The sequence below is a fragment of the Pseudophryne corroboree genome, unplaced genomic scaffold (assembly GCF_028390025.1).
Source record: "Pseudophryne corroboree isolate aPseCor3 unplaced genomic scaffold, aPseCor3.hap2 scaffold_337, whole genome shotgun sequence".
Classification (NCBI taxonomy): domain Eukaryota; kingdom Metazoa; phylum Chordata; class Amphibia; order Anura; family Myobatrachidae; genus Pseudophryne; species Pseudophryne corroboree.
In genome coordinates, this window is record NW_026970004.1 from 232,310 (window position 1) to 250,588 (window position 18,279).

At 50.0% G+C, this 18,279-nt stretch overlaps 22 non-coding genes and 2 pseudogenes across 22 annotated transcripts; 2 read left to right on the forward strand and 22 right to left on the reverse strand.

Moving 5' to 3' along the window:
• Positions 1 to 250: 250 nt before the first annotated feature.
• Positions 251 to 429, reverse strand: LOC135019896 (U1 spliceosomal RNA; annotated as a pseudogene).
• A 3,497-nt stretch (positions 430 to 3,926) lies between these two features.
• LOC135019748 (U1 spliceosomal RNA) lies at positions 3,927 to 4,090 on the forward strand. The gene has a single exon (XR_010217268.1). It is a non-coding gene; the product is annotated as a U1 spliceosomal RNA (small nuclear RNA).
• Positions 4,091 to 4,242: 152 nt separating this feature from the next.
• On the forward strand, positions 4,243 to 4,405 carry LOC135019775 (U1 spliceosomal RNA). Its single transcript, XR_010217290.1, has one exon. It is a non-coding gene; the product is annotated as a U1 spliceosomal RNA (small nuclear RNA).
• Positions 4,406 to 5,229: 824 nt separating this feature from the next.
• Positions 5,230 to 5,392, reverse strand: LOC135019815 (U1 spliceosomal RNA). Its single transcript, XR_010217325.1, has one exon. It is a non-coding gene; the product is annotated as a U1 spliceosomal RNA (small nuclear RNA).
• A 152-nt stretch (positions 5,393 to 5,544) lies between these two features.
• LOC135019745 (U1 spliceosomal RNA) lies at positions 5,545 to 5,708 on the reverse strand. The gene has a single exon (XR_010217265.1). It is a non-coding gene; the product is annotated as a U1 spliceosomal RNA (small nuclear RNA).
• A 674-nt stretch (positions 5,709 to 6,382) lies between these two features.
• Positions 6,383 to 6,543, reverse strand: LOC135019881 (U1 spliceosomal RNA). The gene has a single exon (XR_010217380.1). It is a non-coding gene; the product is annotated as a U1 spliceosomal RNA (small nuclear RNA).
• Positions 6,544 to 6,695: 152 nt separating this feature from the next.
• Positions 6,696 to 6,859, reverse strand: LOC135019711 (U1 spliceosomal RNA). The gene has a single exon (XR_010217232.1). It is a non-coding gene; the product is annotated as a U1 spliceosomal RNA (small nuclear RNA).
• Positions 6,860 to 7,533: 674 nt separating this feature from the next.
• LOC135019800 (U1 spliceosomal RNA) lies at positions 7,534 to 7,696 on the reverse strand. Its single transcript, XR_010217314.1, has one exon. It is a non-coding gene; the product is annotated as a U1 spliceosomal RNA (small nuclear RNA).
• Positions 7,697 to 7,848: 152 nt separating this feature from the next.
• On the reverse strand, positions 7,849 to 8,012 carry LOC135019730 (U1 spliceosomal RNA). Its single transcript, XR_010217250.1, has one exon. It is a non-coding gene; the product is annotated as a U1 spliceosomal RNA (small nuclear RNA).
• A 674-nt stretch (positions 8,013 to 8,686) lies between these two features.
• Positions 8,687 to 8,849, reverse strand: LOC135019816 (U1 spliceosomal RNA). The gene has a single exon (XR_010217327.1). It is a non-coding gene; the product is annotated as a U1 spliceosomal RNA (small nuclear RNA).
• Positions 8,850 to 9,001: 152 nt separating this feature from the next.
• On the reverse strand, positions 9,002 to 9,165 carry LOC135019731 (U1 spliceosomal RNA). The gene has a single exon (XR_010217251.1). It is a non-coding gene; the product is annotated as a U1 spliceosomal RNA (small nuclear RNA).
• A 674-nt stretch (positions 9,166 to 9,839) lies between these two features.
• On the reverse strand, positions 9,840 to 10,002 carry LOC135019776 (U1 spliceosomal RNA). The gene has a single exon (XR_010217291.1). It is a non-coding gene; the product is annotated as a U1 spliceosomal RNA (small nuclear RNA).
• A 152-nt stretch (positions 10,003 to 10,154) lies between these two features.
• On the reverse strand, positions 10,155 to 10,318 carry LOC135019689 (U1 spliceosomal RNA). Its single transcript, XR_010217211.1, has one exon. It is a non-coding gene; the product is annotated as a U1 spliceosomal RNA (small nuclear RNA).
• Positions 10,319 to 10,992: 674 nt separating this feature from the next.
• On the reverse strand, positions 10,993 to 11,155 carry LOC135019783 (U1 spliceosomal RNA). Its single transcript, XR_010217298.1, has one exon. It is a non-coding gene; the product is annotated as a U1 spliceosomal RNA (small nuclear RNA).
• A 152-nt stretch (positions 11,156 to 11,307) lies between these two features.
• LOC135019792 (U1 spliceosomal RNA) lies at positions 11,308 to 11,472 on the reverse strand. Its single transcript, XR_010217306.1, has one exon. It is a non-coding gene; the product is annotated as a U1 spliceosomal RNA (small nuclear RNA).
• A 671-nt stretch (positions 11,473 to 12,143) lies between these two features.
• LOC135019825 (U1 spliceosomal RNA) lies at positions 12,144 to 12,306 on the reverse strand. Its single transcript, XR_010217334.1, has one exon. It is a non-coding gene; the product is annotated as a U1 spliceosomal RNA (small nuclear RNA).
• Positions 12,307 to 12,458: 152 nt separating this feature from the next.
• On the reverse strand, positions 12,459 to 12,622 carry LOC135020003 (U1 spliceosomal RNA). Its single transcript, XR_010217496.1, has one exon. It is a non-coding gene; the product is annotated as a U1 spliceosomal RNA (small nuclear RNA).
• A 671-nt stretch (positions 12,623 to 13,293) lies between these two features.
• Positions 13,294 to 13,456, reverse strand: LOC135019790 (U1 spliceosomal RNA). Its single transcript, XR_010217304.1, has one exon. It is a non-coding gene; the product is annotated as a U1 spliceosomal RNA (small nuclear RNA).
• A 152-nt stretch (positions 13,457 to 13,608) lies between these two features.
• LOC135019772 (U1 spliceosomal RNA) lies at positions 13,609 to 13,774 on the reverse strand. The gene has a single exon (XR_010217287.1). It is a non-coding gene; the product is annotated as a U1 spliceosomal RNA (small nuclear RNA).
• Positions 13,775 to 14,746: 972 nt separating this feature from the next.
• Positions 14,747 to 14,910, reverse strand: LOC135020006 (U1 spliceosomal RNA). Its single transcript, XR_010217499.1, has one exon. It is a non-coding gene; the product is annotated as a U1 spliceosomal RNA (small nuclear RNA).
• A 674-nt stretch (positions 14,911 to 15,584) lies between these two features.
• Positions 15,585 to 15,747, reverse strand: LOC135019883 (U1 spliceosomal RNA). Its single transcript, XR_010217382.1, has one exon. It is a non-coding gene; the product is annotated as a U1 spliceosomal RNA (small nuclear RNA).
• A 152-nt stretch (positions 15,748 to 15,899) lies between these two features.
• On the reverse strand, positions 15,900 to 16,063 carry LOC135019702 (U1 spliceosomal RNA). The gene has a single exon (XR_010217223.1). It is a non-coding gene; the product is annotated as a U1 spliceosomal RNA (small nuclear RNA).
• Positions 16,064 to 16,755: 692 nt separating this feature from the next.
• LOC135019766 (U1 spliceosomal RNA) lies at positions 16,756 to 16,897 on the reverse strand (annotated as a pseudogene).
• Positions 16,898 to 17,049: 152 nt separating this feature from the next.
• LOC135019840 (U1 spliceosomal RNA) lies at positions 17,050 to 17,213 on the reverse strand. Its single transcript, XR_010217348.1, has one exon. It is a non-coding gene; the product is annotated as a U1 spliceosomal RNA (small nuclear RNA).
• Between the last annotated feature and the right edge of the window lie 1,066 nt (positions 17,214 to 18,279).

The following is an 18,279-nucleotide window of genomic DNA, read 5'->3' on the forward strand; positions in this document are numbered from 1 at the left end:
TGCTGGCAGAAAAATCCAATTGAGTGATTAAACAGCTCTTCATTTTCTGGCTTTATTTTATGCTAACAAATTTGTGCTCTGAAAAGTGTCCACAAAGCCAAGTATCTGATTAACATCTTTGTAGGGATGGTTTTTCACCTATTATTAAATTAAACTTGCTTCATTGGAAAGGCAGCAAGTGATGTCATCCAAGCAGTGGGTCAAAGTTGGCTTCAAACCTCGTCTGCTTATGAAAAGAGAAAAGGGGTATGCAGGGCATGGCGGCCTTTTGCGGTGCTTGGATGACCCCTAGTTCGCATTAAATAATGCAGTCGAGTTTCCCACATTTGGGGAAATCACAGGGGTCAGCATACCCAGAATGCAATGAATGAACCGCTCCCTGGGAGAACAGTCTTCATGACCATGGTATCTCCTATGCAAAATAAGTATGATTTGGGATAGGGCTGGGGAGGGCCGCTGCTCAGGCACATCTCTGTCAAGTAAAGGAGATTCAACTGAGGCAGCACAAGGGAACTCTCATCTGGGGACAACAACTGCAGGGAGAACACATATTTTCAGATGAACATGGGAGGGCAGAAGGCTGCCTAATACTGAAGCACCCCCAAACAACAAACCAAATGCAACAACTAGTGCAAGCATTCCTGGGGGAAGGCCTGCAGCAGATGGATTTGCATATGGCGATGTCATCCAAGCAGTGGGTCAAAGTTGGCTTCAACCCTCGTCTGCATATGAAAAGAGAAAAGGGGCGTGCAGGGCATGGCGGCCTTTTGCGGCACTTGGATGACCCCTAGTTCACATTTCTTGCAGCAGCTGGGCACTGTAACAGCTCCAGAGCTGCTCTGTAAGGCAAGTAAAAGGGTGTGGGCCCTGCAGCACTACCTGTAGTTCGCATTGTGCGAGACCCCTAGTTCGCATTAAACACCCCCACCCTCCTTCGGTGTGGGGCTCATGTTGGCCATGCCCCAGCCCCTGAAGCATTCACGCTGATTTCTTGCAGCAGCTGGGCACTGTAACAGCTCAAGAGCTGCTCTGTAAGGCAAGTAAAAGGGTGTGGGCCCTGCAGCACTACCTGTAGTTTGCATTGTGCTTTGGAAGGCACAAAGTAAGCAGACGGGAAGAGAAGTCAGGATAGTGCACAAGGGTATAGACGGGAGGGGCTCAAGAAAAAAGAAGTGGAAACAGACAGCAAACTAGGCTTCCAATGCACAATGCAAACTACAGGTAGTGCTGCAGGGCCCACACCCTTTTACTTGCCTTACAGAGCAGCTCTGGAGCTGTTTAATCACTCAATTGGATTTTTCTGCCAGCATAATTTTTCTCTTACGTCCTAGAGGATGCTGGGGACTCCGTAAGGACCATGGGGGATAGACGGGCTCCGCAGGAGACATGGGCACTTTAAGAAAGACTTTAGATCTGGGTGTGCACTGGCTCCTCCCTCTATGCCCCTCCTCCAGACCTCAGTTTACTACTGTGCCCAGAGGAGACTGGGTGCTTTTCAGGGAGCTCTCCTGAGTTTCCTGACAGAAAGTATATTTGTTAGATTTTTTTATTTTCAGGGAGCCTGCTGGCAACAGACTCCCTGCATCGAGGGGCGGAGGGGAGAGACGCACACCTACTTCTGTGAGTTGATAGGCTCTGCTTCTTAGGCTACTGTACAGCATTAGCTCCAGAGGTATCGGTACGCAGGTCTCACCCTCGCCGTCCGTCCCAGCGCCGCGCCGCCGTCCCCCTCGCAGAGCCGGAAGATAGAAGCCGGGTGAGTATGAGAAGAAAAGAAGACTTCAGAGGCGGCGGAAGACTTCATGATCTTCACTGAGGTAACGCACAGCAGTAAAGCTGTGCTCCATTGCTCCCATACACCTCTCACACGGCAGTCAGTGTAAGGGTGAAGGGCGCAGGGGGGACGCCCTGGGCAGCAATATAGACCTCTCTTTGGCAAAATAAATATATATGCAGCTAGGCACTGTATATATATATAAGAGCCCCCGCCTTTTTTTTACTATATTTGAGCGGGACAGAAGCCCGTCGCAGAGGGGGTGGGGCTTCTCCCTCAGCACTCACCAGCGCCATTTTCTCCACAGCACCGCTGAGGGGAAGCTCCATGGACTCTCCCCTGCTTATACCACGGTAGAAAGAGGGTCTTAAAGAAGAGGGGGGCACATAATTAGGCGCATATATATATGGAAATACAGCGCTACTGGGTAAACATAAAATTATTGTGTTTTTTTCCTGGGTCATATAGCGCTGGGGTGTGTGCTGGCATACTCTCTCTCTCTGTCTCTCCAAAGGGCCTTGTTGGGGAACTGTCCTCAGATAAGAGGATTCCCTGAGTGTATGGTGTGTCGGTACACGTGTGTCGACATGTCTGAGGTAGAAGGCTCTCCTAGAGAGGAGCAGGAGCAAATTAATGTGGTGTCTCCATCGACAACGCCGACACCTGACTGGATGGATATGTGGAATGTTTTAAGTGCTAATGTAAACTTATTACACAAGAGATTAGACAAAGCTGAAGCTAGGGAACAGTCAGGGAGTCAACCCATGCCTGTCCCTATGTCGCAGGGACCTTCGGGGTCTCAAAAGCGCCCACTATCCCAAATAGTTGACACAGATACCGACACGGATTCTGACTCCAGTGTCGACTACGATGATGCAAAGTTACAGCCAAAATTGGCTAAATGTATTCGATATATGATTATTGCACTAAAAGATGTTTTGCACATCACAGAGTCCCCTGTCCCTGACACGAGGGTACACATGTATAAGGGAAAGAAACCTGAGATAACCTTTCCCCCCTCACATGAGTTGAACGAATTATGTGAAAAAGCTTGGGAATCTCCAGACAAAAAGCTGCAGATTCCCAAAAGGATTCTTATGGCGTATCCTTTCCCGCCAATGGACAGGATACGGTGGGAATCCTCCCCTAGGGTGGATAAAGCATTGACACGCTTATCCAAAAAGGTAGCGCTGCCATCCCAGGATACGGCTACCATCAGGGACCCTGCTGACCGCAAGCAGGAGGTTACCCTAAAGTCCATTTACACACATTCTGGTACCTTACTCAGACCGGCAATTGCGTCGGCCGGGGTTGTAGCGCGGTGGCAGCGGAATTGCAGACCCGTCCTCAATTCCTGCTAAAAGTGGAATCATCCTTTCATATGAACCAACCTATTGTGATGCCTGTGGCTACGCGTGACTTGGAGGATTCCGAGTCCCTTGATGTGGTCAGGGCTTTGAAAATTTACGTGGCCAGAACGGCTAGAGTCAGAAAAACAGAAGCACTGTTTGTCCTGTATGCAGCCAACAAGATTGGCACCCCTGCTTCAAAGCAGACTATTGCTCTCTGGATCTGTAACACGATTCAGCAGGCGCATTCTATGGCGGCAAATCCATCTGCGAACTACAGGTAGTGCTGCAGGGCCCACACCCTTTTACTTGCCTTACAGAGCAGCTCTGGAGCTGTTACAGTGCCCAGCTGCTGCAAGAATTCAGCTTGAATGCTTCAGGGGCTGGGGCACAGCCAACATGAGCCCCACACCAAAGGAGGGTGGAGGTGTTTAATGCAAACTAGGGGTCAGCCAAGCGCCGCAAAAGGCCACCATGCCCTGCACGCCCCTTTTCTCTTTTCATATGCAGACGAGGGTTGAAGCCAACTTTGACCAACTGCTTGGATGACATCACCATATGCAAATCCATCTGCGGCAGGCCTTCCCCCAGGAATGCTTGCACTAGTTGTTGCATTTGGTTTGTTGTTTGGGGGTGCTTCAGTATTAGGCAGCCTTCTGCCCTCCCATGTTCATCTGAAAATATATGTTCTCCCTGCAGTTGTTGTCCCAAGATGAGAGTTCCCTTGTGCTGCCTCAGTTGAATCTCCTTTACTTGACAGAGATGTGCATGAGCAGCGGCCCTCCCCAGCCCTATTCCAAATCATACTTATTTTGCATAGGAGATACCATGGTCATGAAGATTTTTCTCCCAGGGTGAGGTTCATTCATTGCATTTTGGGTATGCTGACCCCTGTGATTTCCCCAAATGTGGGAAACTCGACTGCATTATTTGTGGTAGTGGGAGGCTGTGTTTGTGATTTCTTCTGGTCAGCTCTGGTAAAAGTCAGATTTCTTTGTTTCAGATTTTCCTTTAGCCTTGTTCTTCTTTCGAGAGTTCCCTTGTGCTGCCTCAGTTGGATCTCCTTCACTTAACAGGGGGGTGCCCGAGCAGCGACCCTCCCCAGCTCTAGCCCAACTCCTACTTACCTGCCAGGTGAGATACTATGATCATGAAGGTGCTTCTCCCAGGGCAAGGCTCACCCATTGCACTCTGGGTGTGCTGCCCCTGCGATTTCCCCAAATGTGGGAAACTTGACTGCATAATTTGTGTTTCCCCTGGTCGGCTCTCGTATAATTCAGATCTCTTTGTCTCAGATCTCTCTCCAGCCTAGTTTGCTGTCTGTTTCCACTTCTCTTTTCTTCAGCCGCTCCCTTCTATACCCTTGTGCACTATCCTGACTTCTCCTCCCGTCTGCTTACTTTGTGCCTTCCAATGCACAATGCAAACTACAGGTAGTGCTGCAGGGCCCACACCCTTTTACTTGCCTTACAGAGCGTCTCTGGAGCTGTTACAGTGCCCAGCTGCTGCAAGAAATCTGCTTGAATGCTTCAGGGGATGGGACATGGCCAACATGAGCCCCACACCAAAGGAGGGTGGAGCAGAAGGCTGCCTAATACTGAAGCACCCCCAAACAACAAACCAAATGCAACAACTAGTGCAAGCATTCCTGGGGGAAGGCCTGCCGCAGATGGATTTGTGGTGATGTCATCCAAGCAGTTGGTCAAAGGTGGCTTCAACCCTCGTCTGCATATGAAAACAGAAAAGGGGCGTGCAGGGCATGGTGGCCTTTTGCGGCGCTTGACTGACCCCTAGTTTGCATTAAACACCTCCACCCTCCTTCGGTGTGGGGCTCATGTTGGCTATGCCCCAGCCCCTGAAGCATTCAAGCTGATTTCTTGCAGCAGCTGGCCACTGTAACAGCTCCAGAGCTGCTCTGTAAGGCAAGTAAAAGGGTGTGGGCCCTGCAGCACTACCTGTAGTTTGCATTGTGCATTGGAAGGCACAAAGTAAGCAGACGGGAGGAGAAGTCAGGATAGTGCACAAGGGTATAGAAGGGAGCGGCTGAAGAAAAGAGAAGTGGAAACAGACAGCAAACTAGGCTGGAGAGAGACCTGAGACAAAGAGATCTGAATTATACGAGAGCCGACCAGGGGAAACACAAATTATGCAGTCAAGTTTCCCACATTTGGGGAAATCGCAGGAGCAGCACACCCAGAGTACAATGGGTGAGCCTTGCCCTGGGAGAAGCACCTTCATGATCATAGTATCTCACCTGGCAGGTAAGTAGGAGTTGGGCTAGAGCTGGGGAGGGTCGCTGCTCGGGTACCCCCCTGTAAAGTGAAGGAGATCCAACTGAGGCAGCACAAGGGAACTCTCGAAAGAAGAACAAGGCTAAAGGAAAATCTGAGACAAAGAAATCTGACTTTTACCAGAGCTGACCAGAAGAAATCACAAACACAGCCTCCCACTACCACAAATAATGCAGTCAAGTTTCCCACATTTGGGGAAATCACAGGGGTCAGCATACCCAAAATGCAATGAATAAACCTCACCCTGGGAGAAAAATCTTCATGACCATGGTATCTCCTATGCAAAATAAGTATGATTTGGAATAGGGCTGGGGAGGGCCGCTGCTCATGCACATCTCTGTCAAGTAAAGGAGATTTAACTGAGGCAACACAAGGGAACTCTCATCTGGGGACAACAACTGCAGGGAGAACATATATTTTCAGATGAACATGGGAGGGCAGAAGGCTGCCTAATACTGAAGCACCCCCAAACAACAAACCAAATGCAACAACTAGTGCAAGCATTCCTGGGGGAAGGCCTGCCGCAGATGGATTTGCATATGGTGATGTCATCCAAGCAGTGGGTCAAAGTTGGCTTCAACCCTCGTCTGCATATGAAAAGAGAAAAGGGGCGTGCAGGGCATGGTGGCCTTTTGCGGCGCTTGGCTGACCCCTAGTTTGCATTAAACACCTCCACCCTCCTTTGGTGTGGGGCTCATGTTGGCTATGCCCCAGCCCCTGAAGCATTCAAGCTGATTTCTTGCAGCAGCTGGGCACTGTAACAGCTCCAGAGCTGCTCTGTAAGGCAAGTAAAAGGGTGTGGGCCCTGCAGCACTACCTGTAGTTCGCATTGTGCGTTGGAAGGCACAAAGTAAGCAGACAGGAGGAGAAGTCAGGATAGTGCGCAAGGGCATAGAAGGGAGCGGCTCAAGAAAAGAGAAGTGGAAACAGACAGCAAACTAGGCTGGAGAGAGACCTGAGACAAAGAGATCTGAATTATACGAGAGCCGACCAGGGGAAACACAAATTATGCAGTCAAGTTTCCCACATTTGGGGAAATCGCAGGAGCAGCACACCCAGAGCAATGGGTGAGCCTTGCCCTGGGAGAAGCACCTTCATGATCATAGTATCTCACCTGGCAGGTAAGTAGGAGTTGGGCTAGAGCTGGGGAGGGTCGCTGCTCGGGTACCCCCCTGTAAAGTGAAGGAGATCCAACTGAGGCAGCACAAGGGAACTCTCGAAAGAAGAACAAGGCTAGAGGAAAATCTGAGACAAAGAAATCTGACTTTTACCAGAGCTGACCAGAGGAAAGCACAAACACAGTCCCCCACTACCACAAATAATGCAGTCAAGTTTCCCACATTTGGGGAAATCACAGGGGTCAGCATACCCAAAATGCAATGAATGAACCTCACCCTGGGAGAAAAATCTTCATGACCATGGTATCTCCTATGCAAAATAAGTATGATTTGGAATAGGGCTGGGGAGGGCCGCTGCTCATGCACATCTCTGTCAAGTAAAGGAGATTCAACTGAGGCAGCAAAAGGGAACTCTCATCTTGGGACAACAACTGCAGGGAGAACACATATTTTCAGATGAACATGGGAGGGCAGAAGGCTGCCTAATACTGAAGCACCCCCAAACAACAAACCAAATGCAACAACTAGTGCAAGCATTCCTGAGGGAAGGCCTGCCGCAGATGGATTTGCATATGGTGATGTCATCCAAGCAGTGGGTCAAAGTTGGCTTCAACCCTCCTCTGCATATGAAAACAGAAAAGGGGCGTGCAGGGCATGGTGGCCTTTTGCGGCGCTTGTCTGACCCCTAGTTTGCATTAAACACCTCCACCCTCCTTCGGTGTGGGGCTCATGTTGGCTATGCCCCAGCCCCTGAAGCATTCAAGCTGATTTCTTGCAGCAGCTGGGCACTGTAACAGCTCCAGAGCTGCTCTGTAAGGCAAGTAAAAGGGTGTGGGCCCTGCAGCACTACCTGTAGTTTGCATTGTGCATTGGAAGGCACAAAGTAAGCAGACGGGAGGAGAAGTCAGGATAGTGCACAAGGGTATAGAAGGGAGCGGCTGAAGAAAAGAGAAGTGGAAACAGACAGCAAACTAGGCTGGAGAGAGACCTGAGACAAAGAGATCTGAATTATACGAGAGCCGACCAGGGGAAACACAAATTATGCAGTCAAGTTTCCCACATTTGGGGAAATTGCAGGAGCAGCACACCCAGAGTACAATGGGTGAGCCTTGCCCTGGGAGAAGCACCTTCATGATCATAGTATCTCACCTGGCAGGTAAGTAGGAGTTGGGCTAGAGCTGGGGAGGGTCGCTGCTCGGGTACCCCCCTGTAAAGTGAAGGAGATCCAACTGAGGCAGCACAAGGGAACTCTCGAAAGAAGAACAAGGCTAAAGGAAAATCTGAGACAAAGAAATCTGACTTTTACCAGAGCTGACCAGAGGAAAGCACAAACACAGTCTCCCACTACCACAAATAATGCAGTCAAGTTTCCCACATTTGGGGAAATCACAGGGGTCAGCATACCCAAAATGCAATGAATGAACCTCACCCTGGGAGAAAAATCTTCATGACCATGGTATCTCCTATGCAAAATAAGTATGATTTGGAATAGGGCTGGGGAGGGCCGCTGCTCATGCACATCTCTGTCAAGTAAAGGAGATTCAACTGAGGCAGCACAAGGGAACTCTCATCTTGGGACAACAACTGCAGGGAGAACACATATTTTCAGATGAACATGGGAGGGCAGAAGGCTGCCTAATACTGAAGCACCCCCAAACAACAAACCAAATGCAACAACTAGTGCAAGCATTCCTGGGGGAAGTTCTGCAGAAGACGGATTTGCATACGGTGATGTCATCCAAGCAGTGGGTCAAAGTTGGCTTCAACCCTCATCTGCATATGAAAAGAGAAAAGGGGCGTGCAGGGCATGGCGGCCTTTTGCGGTGCTTGGATGACCCCTAGTTCGCATTAAACACCTCCACCCTCCTTTGGTGTGGGGCTCATGTTGGCCATGCCCCATCCCCTGAAGCATTCAAGCTGATTTCTTGCAGCAGCTGGGCACTGTAACAGCTCCAGAGCTGCTCTGTAAGGCAAGTAAAAGGGTGTGGGCCCTGCAGCACTACCTGTAGTTTGCATTGTGCATTGGAAGGCACAAAGTAAGCAGACGGGAGGAGAAGTCAGGATAGTGCACAAGGGTATAGAAGGGAGCGGCTGAAGAAAAGAGAAGTGGAAACAGACAGCAAACTAGGCTGGAGAGAGACCTGTGACAAAGAGATCTGAATTATACGAGAGCCGACCAGGGGAAACACAAATTATGCAGTCAAGTTTCCCACATTTGGGGAAATCGCAGGAGCAGCACACCCAGAGTACAATGGGTGAGCCTTGCCCTGGGAGAAGCACCTTCATGATCATAGTATCTCACCTGGCAGGTAAGTAGGAGTTGGGCTAGAGCTGGGGAGGGTCGCTGCTCGGGTACCCCCCTGTAAAGTGAAGGAGATCCAACTGAGGCAGCACAAGGGAACTCTCGAAAGAAGAACAAGGCTAAAGGAAAATCTGAGACAAAGAAATCTGACTTTTACCAGAGCTGACCAGAGGAAAGCACAAACACAGTCTCCCACTACCACAAATAATGCAGTCAAGTTTCCCACATTTGGGGAAATCACAGGGGTCAGCATACCCAAAATGCAATGAATGAACCTCACCCTGGGAGAAAAATCTTCATGACCATGGTATCTCCTATGCAAAATAAGTATGATTTGGAATAGGGCTGGGGAGGGCCGCTGCTCATGCACATCTCTGTCAAGTAAAGGAGATTCAACTGAGGCAGCACAAGGGAACTTTCATCTGGGGACAACAACTGCAGGGAGAACACATATTTTCAGATGAACATGGGAGGGCAGAAGGCTGCCTAATACTGAAGCACCCCCAAACAACAAACCAAATGCAACAACTAGTCCAAGCATTCCTGGGGGAAGTTCTGCAGAAGACGGATTTGCATACGGTGATGTCATCCAAGCAGTGGGTCAAAGTTGGCTTCAACCCTCATCTGCATATGAAAAGAGAAAAGGGGCGTGCAGGGCATGGCGGCCTTTTGCGGTGCTTGGATGACCCCTAGTTCGCATTAAACACCTCCACCCTCCTTTGGTGTGGGGCTCATGTTGGCCATGCCCCAGCCCCTGAAGCATTCAAGCTGATTTCTTGCAGCAGCTGGGCACTGTAACAGCTCCAGAGCTGCTCTGTAAGGCAAGTAAAAGGGTGTGGGCCCTGCAGCACTACCTGTAGTTTGCATTGTGCATTGGAAGGCACAAAGTAAGCAGATGGGAGGAGAAGTCAGGATAGTGCACAAGGGTATAGAAGGGAGCGGCTGAAGAAAAGAGAAGTGGAAACAGACAGCAAACTAGGCTGGAGAGAGACCTGAGACAAAGAGATCTGAATTATACGAGAGCCGACCAGGGGAAACACAAATTATGCAGTCAAGTTTCCCACATTTGGGGAAATCGCAGGGGCAGCACACCCAGAGTGCAATGGGTGAGCCTTGCCCTGGGAGAAGCACCTTCATGATCATAGTATCTCACCTGGCAGGTAAGTAGGAGTTGGGCTAGAGCTGGGGAAAGTCGCTGTTCGGGCACCCCCCTGTCAAGTGAAAGAGATCCAACTGAGGCAGCACAAGGGAACTCTCGAAAGAAGAACAAGGCTAGAGGAAGATCTGAGACAAAGAAATCTGACTTTTTCCAGAGCTGACCAGAGGAAAGCACAAACACAGTCCCCCACTACCACAAATAATGCAGTCGAGTTTCCCACATTTGGGGAAATCACAGGGGTCAGCATACCCAAAATGCAATGAATGAACCTCACCCTGGGAGAACAATCTTCATGACCATGGTATCTCCTATGCAAAATAAGTATGATTTGGGATAGGGCTGGGGAGGGCCGCTGCTCATGCACATCTCTGTCAAGTAAAGGAGATTCAACTGAGGCAGCACAAGGAAACTCTCATCTGGGGACAACAACTGCAGGGAGAACACATATTTTCAGATGAACATGGGAGGGCAGAAGGCTGCCTAATACTGAAGCACCCCCAAACAACAAACCAAATGCAACAACTATTACAAGCATTCCTGGGGGAAGTTCTGCAGAAGACGGAATTGCATACGGTGATGTCATCCAAGCAGTGGGCCAAAGTTGGCTGGAACCCTCATCTGCATATGAAAAGAGAAAAGGGGTATGCAGGGCATGGCGGCCTTTTGCGGCGCTTGGATGACCCTTAGTTCGCATTAAACACCCCCACCCTCCTTCGGTGTGGGGCTCATGTTGGCCATGCCCCATCCCCTGAAGCATTCAAGCTGATTTCTTGCAGCAGCTTGGCACTGTAACAGCTCCAGAGCTGTTCTGTTAGGCAAGTAAAAGGGTGTGGGCCCTGCAGCACTACCTGTAGTTTGCATTGCGCATTGGAAGGCACAAAGTAAGCAGACAGGAGGAGAAGTCAGGATAGTGCACAAGGGTATAAAAGGGAGCGGCTCAAGAAAAGAGAAGTTGAAACAGACAGCAAACTAGGCTGGAGAGAGACCTGAGACAAAGAGATCTGAATTATACGAGACCTGACCAGGGGAAACACAAATTATGCAGTCAAGTTTCCCACATTTGGGGAAATCGCAGGGGCAGCACACCCAGAGTGCAATGGGTGAGCCTTGCCCTGGGAGAAGCACCTTCATGATCATAGTATCTCACCTGGCAGGTAAGTAGGAGTTGGGCTAGAGCTGGGGAGGGTCGCTGCTCGGGCACCCCCCTGTCAAGTGAAGGAGATCCAACTGAGGCAGCACAAGGAAACTCTCGAAAGAAGAACAAGGCTAGAGGAAGATCTGAGACAAAGAAATTTGACTTTTACCAGAGCTGACCAGAGGAAAACACAAACACAGTCCCCCACTACCAACAAATAAAGCAGTCGCGTTTCCCACATTTGGGGAAATCACAGGGGTCAGCATACCCAGAATGCAATGAATGAACCTCACCCTGGGAGAGTAATCTTCATGACCATGGTATCTCCTATGCAAAATAAGTATGATTTGGGATAGGGCTGGGGAGGGCCGCTGCTCATGCACATCTCTGTCAAATAAAGGAGATTCAACTGAGGCAGCACAAGGGAACTCTCATCTGGGGACAACAACTGCAGGGAGAACACATATTTTCAGATGAACATGGGAGGGCAGAAGGCTGCCTAATACTGAAGCACCCCCAAACAACAAACCAAATGCAACAACTAGTGCAAGCATTCCTGGGGTAAGTTCTGCAGAAGACGGATTTGCATACGGTGATGTCATCCAAGCAGTGGGTCAAAGTTGGCTTCAACCCTCATCTGCATATGAAAAGAGAAAAGGGGCGTGCAGGGCATGGCGGCCTTTTGCGGTGCTTGGATGACCCCTAGTTCGCATTAAACACCCCCACCCTCCTTTGGTGTGGGGCTCATGTTGGCCATGCCCCATCCCCTGAAGCATTCAAGCTGATTTATTGCAGCAGCTGGGCACTGTAACAGCTCCAGAGCTGCTCTGAACGGCAAGTAAAAGGGTGTGGGCCCTGCAGCACTACCTGTAGTTTGCATTGTGCATTGGAAGGCACAAAGTAAGCAGACGGGAGAAGTCAGGATAGTGCGCAAGGGCATAGAAGGGAGCGGCTCAAGAAAAGAGAAGTTGAAACAGACAGCAAACTAGGCTGGAGAGAGACCTGAGACAAAGAGATCTGAATTATACGAGAGCCGACCAGGGGAAACACAAATTATGCAGTCAAGTTTCCCACATTTGGGGAAATCGCAGGAGCAGCACACCCAGAGTGCAATGGGTGAGCCTTGCCCTGGGAGAAGCACCTTCCTGATTATAGTATCTCACCTGGCAGGTAAGTAGGAGTTGGGCTAGAGCTTGGGAGGGTCGCTGCTCGGGCACCCCCCTGTCAAGTGAAGGAGATCCAACTGAGGCAGCACAAGGAAACTCTCGAAAGAAGAACAAGGCTAGAGGAAGATCTGAGACAAAGAAATCTGACTTTTACCAGAGCTGACCAGAGGAAAGCACAAACACAGTCCCCCACTACCACAAATAATGCAGTCGAGTTTCCCAAATTTGGGGAAATCACAGGGGTCAGCATACCCAGAATGCAATGAATGAACCTCACCCTGGGAGAACAATCTTCATGACCATGGTATCTCCTATGCAAAATAAGTATGATTTGGGATAGGGCTGGGGAGGGCCGCTGCTCAGGCACATCTCTGTCAAGTAAAGGAGATTCAACTGAGGCAGCACAAGGGAACTCTCATCTGGGGACAACAACTGCAGGGAGAACACATATTTTCAGATGAACATGGGAGGACAGAAGGCTGCCTTATACTGAAGCACCCCCAAACAACAAACCAAATGCAACAACTAGTAAAAGCATTCCTGGGTGAAGGTCTGCAGAAGACGGATTTGCATACGGTGATGTCATCCAAGCAGTGGGCCAAAGTTGGCTGGAACCCTCATCTGCATATGAAAAGAGAAAAGGGTTATGCAGGGCATGGCGGCCTTTTGCGGCGCTTGGATGACCCCTAGTTCGCATTAAACACCTCCACCCTCCTTCGGTGTGGGGCTCATGTTGGCTATGCCCCAGCCCCTGAAGCATTCAAGCTGATTTCTTGCAGCAGCTGGGCACTGTAACAGCTCCAGAGCTGCTCTGTAAGGCAACTAAAAGGGTGTGGGCCCTGCAGCACTACCTGTAGTTCGCATTGTGCGTAGGAAGGCACAAAGTAAGCAGACGGGAGAAGTCAGGATAGTGCGCAAGGGCATAGAAGGGAGCGGCTCAAGAAAAGAGAAGTGGAAACAGACAGCAAACTAGGCTGGAGAGAGACCTGAGACAAAGAGATCTGAATTATACGAGAGCCGACCAGGGGAAACACAAATTATGCAGTCAAGTTTCCCACATTTGGGGAAATCGCAGGGGAAGCACACCCAGAGTGCAATGGGTGAGCCTTGCCCTGGGAGAAGCACCTTCATGATCATAGTATCTCACCTGGCAGGTAAGTAGGAGTTGGGCAAGAGCTGGGGAGGGTCGCTGCTCGGGCACCCCCCTGTCAAGTGAAGGAGATCCAACTGAGGCAGCACAAAGGAACTCTCGAAAGAAGAACAAGGCTAGAGGAAGATCTGAGACAAAGAAATCTGACTTTTACCAGAGCTGACCAGAAGAAAGCACAAACACAGTCCCCCCACTACCAACAAATAAAGCAGTCGCGTTTCCCACATTTGGGGAAATCACAGGGGTCAGCATACCCAGAATGCAATGAATGAACCTCACCCTGGGAGAGTAATCTTCATGACCATGGTATCTCCTATGCAAAATAAGTATGATTTGGGATAGGGCTGGGGAGGGCCGCTGCTCATGCACATCTCTGTCAAGTAAAGGAGATTCAACTGAGGCAGCACAAGGGAACTCTCATCTGGGGACAACAACTGCAGGGAGAACACATATTTTCAGATGAACATGGGAGGGCAGAAGGCTGCCTAATACTGAAGCACCCCCAAACAACAAACCAAATGCAACAACTAGTGCAAGCATTCCTGGGGGAAGGCCTGCAGCAGATGGATTTGCATACGGTGATGTCATCCAAGCAGTGGGTCAAAGTTGGCTTCAACCCTCGTCTGCATATGAAAAGAGAAAAGGGGCGTGCAGGGCATGGCGGCCTTTTGCGACGCTTGGATGACCCCTAGTTCGCATTAAACACCTCCACCCTCCTTCGGTGTGGGGCTCATGTTGGCTATGCCCCAGCCCCTGAAGCATTCAAGCTGATTTCTTGCAGCAGCTGGGCACTGTAACAGCTCCAGAGCTGCTCTGTACGGCAAGTAAAAGGGTGTGGGCCCTGCAGCACTACCTGTAGTTTGCATTGTGCATTGGAAGGCACAAAGAAAGCAGACAGGAGGAGAAGTCAGGATAGTGCACAAGGGTATAAAAGGGAGGGGCTCATGAAAAAAGAAGTGGAAACAGACAGCAAATTAGGCTGGAGAGAGACCTGAGACAAAGAGATCTGAATTATACGAGAGCCGACCAGGGGAAACACAAATTATGCAGTCAAGCTTCCCACATTTGGGGAAATCAGAGTGCAATGGGTGAGCCTTGCCCTGGGAGAAGCACCTTCATGATCATAGTATCTCACCTGGCAGGTAAGTAGGAGTTGGGCTAGAGCTGGGGAGGGTCGCTGCTCGGGTACCCCCCTGTCAAGTGAAAGAGATCCAACTGAGGCAGCACAAGGGAACTCTCGAAAGAAGAACAAGGCTAGAGGAAGATCTGAGACAAATAAATCTGACTTTTACCAGAGCTGACCAGAGGAAAGCACAAACACAGTCCCCCACTACCACAAATAATGCAGTCGAGTTTCCCACATTTGGGGAAATCACAGGGGTCAGCATACCCAGAATACAATGAATGAACCTCACCCTGGGAGAACAATCTTCATGACCATGGTATCTCCTATGCAAAATAAGTATGATTTGGGATAGGGCTGGGGAGGGCCGCTGCTCAGGCACATCTCTGTCAAGTAAAGGAGATTCAACTGAGGCAGCACAAGGGAACTCTCATCTGGGGACAACAACTGCAGGGAGAACACATATTTTCAGATGAACATGGGAGGGCAGAAGGCTGCTTAATACTGAAGCACCCCCAAACAACAAACCAAATGCAACAACTAGTGCAAGCATTCCTGGGGGAAGGCCTGCAGCAGATGGATTTGCATACGGTGATGTCATCCAAGCAGTGGGTCAAAGTTGGCTTCAACCCTCGTCTGCATATGAAAAGAGAAAAGGGGCGTGCAGGGCATGGCGGCCTTTTGCGGCGCTTGGATGACCCCTAGTTCACATTAAACACCTCCACCCTCCTTCGGTGTGGGGCTCATGTTGGCTATGCCCCAGCCCCTGAAGCATTCGAGCTGATTTCTTGCAGCAGCTGGGCACTGTAACAGCTCCAGAGCTGCTCTGTACGGCAAGTAAAAGGGTGTGGGCCCTGCAGCACTACCTGTAGTTTGCATTGTGCATTGGAAGGCACAAAGTAAGCAGACAGGAGGAGAAGTCAGGATAGTGCACAAGGGTATAAAAGGGAGGGGCTCATGAAAAAAGAAGTGGAAACAGACAGCAAACTAGGCTGGAGAGAGACCTGAGACAAAGAGATCTGAATTATACGAGAGCTGACCAGGGGAAACACAAATTATGCAGTCAAGCTTCCCACATTTGGGGAAATCGCAGGGGCACCACACCCAGAGTGCAATGGGTGAGCCTTGCCCTGGGAGAAGCACCTTCATGATCAAAGTATCTCACCTGGCAGGTAAGTAGGAGTTGGGCTAGAGCTGAGGAGGGTCGCTGCTCTGGCACCCCCCTGTCAAGTGAAAGAGATCCAACTGAGGCAGCACAAGGGAACTCTCGAAAGAAGAACAAGGCTAGAGGAAGATCTGAGACAAATAAATCTGACTTTTACCAGAGCTGTCCAGAGGAAAGCACAAACACAGTCCCCCACTACCACAAATAATGCAGTCGAGTTTCCCACATTTGGGGAAATCACAGGGGTCAGCATACCCAGAATGCAATGAATGAACCTCACCCTGGGAGAACAATCTTCATGACCATGGTATCGCCTATGCAAAATAAGTATGATTTTGGATAGGGCTGGGGAGGGCCGCTGCTCAGGCACATCTCTGTCAAGTAAAGGAGATTCAACTGAGGCAGCACAAGGGAACTCTCATCTGGGGACAACAACTGCAGGGAGAACACATATTTTCAGATGAACATGGGAGGGCAGAAGGCTGCCTAATACTGAAGCACCCCCAAACAACAAACCAAATGCAACAACTAGTGCAAGCATTCCTGGGGGAAGTTCTGCAGAAGACGGATTTGCATACGGTGATGTCATCCAAGCAGTGGGTCAAAGTTGGCTTCAACCCTCATCTGCATATGAAAAGAGAAAAGGGGCGTGCAGGGCATGGCGGCCTTTTGCGGCGCTTGGATGACCCCTAGTTCGCATTAAACACCTCCACCCTCCTTCGGTGTGGGGCTCATGTTGGCTATGCCCCAGCCCCTGAAGCATTCAAGCTGATTTCTTGCAGCAGCTGGGCACTGTAACAGCTCCAGAGCTGCTCTGAACGGCAAGTAAAAGGGTGTGGGCCCTGCAGCACTACCTGTTGTTTGCATTGTGCATTGGAAGGCACAAAGTAAGCAGACGGGAGAAGTCAGGATAGTGCGCAAGGGCATAGAAGGGAGCGGCTCAAGAAAAGAGAAGTTGAAACAGACAGCAAACTAGGCTGGAGAGAGACCTGAGACAAAGAGATCTGAATTATATGAGAGCCGACCAGGGGAAACACAAATTATGCAGTCAAGTTTCCCACATTTGGGGAAATCGCAGGAGCAGCACACCCAGAGTGCAATGGGTGAGCCTTGCCCTGGGAGAAGCACCTACATGATCATAGTATCTCACCTGCCAGGTAAGTAGAAGTTGGGCTAGAGCTGGGGAGGGTCGCTGCTCGGGTACCCCCCTGTCAAGTGAAGGAGATCCAACTGAGGCAGCACAAGGGAACTCTCGAAAGAAGAACAAGGCTAGAGGAAGATCTGAGACAAATAAATCTGACTTTTACCAGAGCTGACCAGAGGAAAGCACAAACACAGTCCCCCACTACCACAAATAATGCAGTCGAGTTTCCCACATTTGGGGAAATCACAGGGGTCAGCATACCCAGAATGCAATGAATGAACCTCACCCTGGGAGAACAATCTTCATGACCATGGTATCTCCTATGCAAAATAAGTATGATTTGGGATAGGGCTGGGGAGGGCCGCTGCTCAGGCACATCTCTGTCAAGTAAAGGAGATTCAACTGAGGCAGCACAAGGGAACTCTCATCTGGGGACAACAACTGCAGGGAGAACACAAATTTTCAGATGAACATGGGAGGGCAGAAGGCTGCCTAATAATGAAGCACCCCCAAACAACAAACCAAATGCAACAACTAGTGCAAGCATTCCTGGGGGAAGGCCTGCAGCAGATGGATTTGCATACGGTGATGTCATCCAAGCAGTGGGTCAAACAACAAACCAAATGCAACAACTAGTGCAAGCATTCCTGGGGGAAGGCCTGCAGCAGATGGATTTGCATACGGTGATGTCATCCAAGCAGTGGGTCAAAGTTGGCTTCAACCCTCGTCTGCATATGAAAAGAGAAAAGGGGCGTGCAGGGCATGGCGGCCTTTTGCGGCGCTTGGATGACCCCTAGTTCGCATTAAACACCTCCACCCTCCTTCGGTGTGGGGCTCATGTTGGCTATGCCCCAGCCCCTGAAGCATTCAAGCTGATTTCTTGCAGCAGCTGGGCACTGTAACAGCTCCAGAGCTACTCTGTACGGCAAGTAAAAGGGTGTGGGCCCTGCAGCACTACCTGTAGTTTGCATTGTGCATTGGAAGGCACAAAGTAAGCAGGCAAGGTCCAGAGAACAGTTAGAGGTCGGAGTAGCACTATCTCAAGTAGTACTACGACAGCACGGATGGATTCTAAATATTCCAAAATCGCAGCTGATTCCGACGACACGTCTGCTGTTCCTAGGGATGATTCTGGACACAGTACAGAAAAAGGTGTTTCTCCCGGAGGAGAAAGCCAAGGAGTTATCCGACATAGTCAGGAACCTCCTAAGACCAGGCCAAGTGTCAGTACAATGCACAATGGTCCTGGGAAAGATGGTGGCTTCTTACGAAGCGATTCCATTCGGCAGATTCCATGCAAGAACTTTTCAGTGGGATCTGCTGGACAAATGGTCCGGATCGCATCTTCAAATGCATCAGCGGATAACCCTGTCTCCAAGGACAAGGATGTCTCTCCTGTGGTG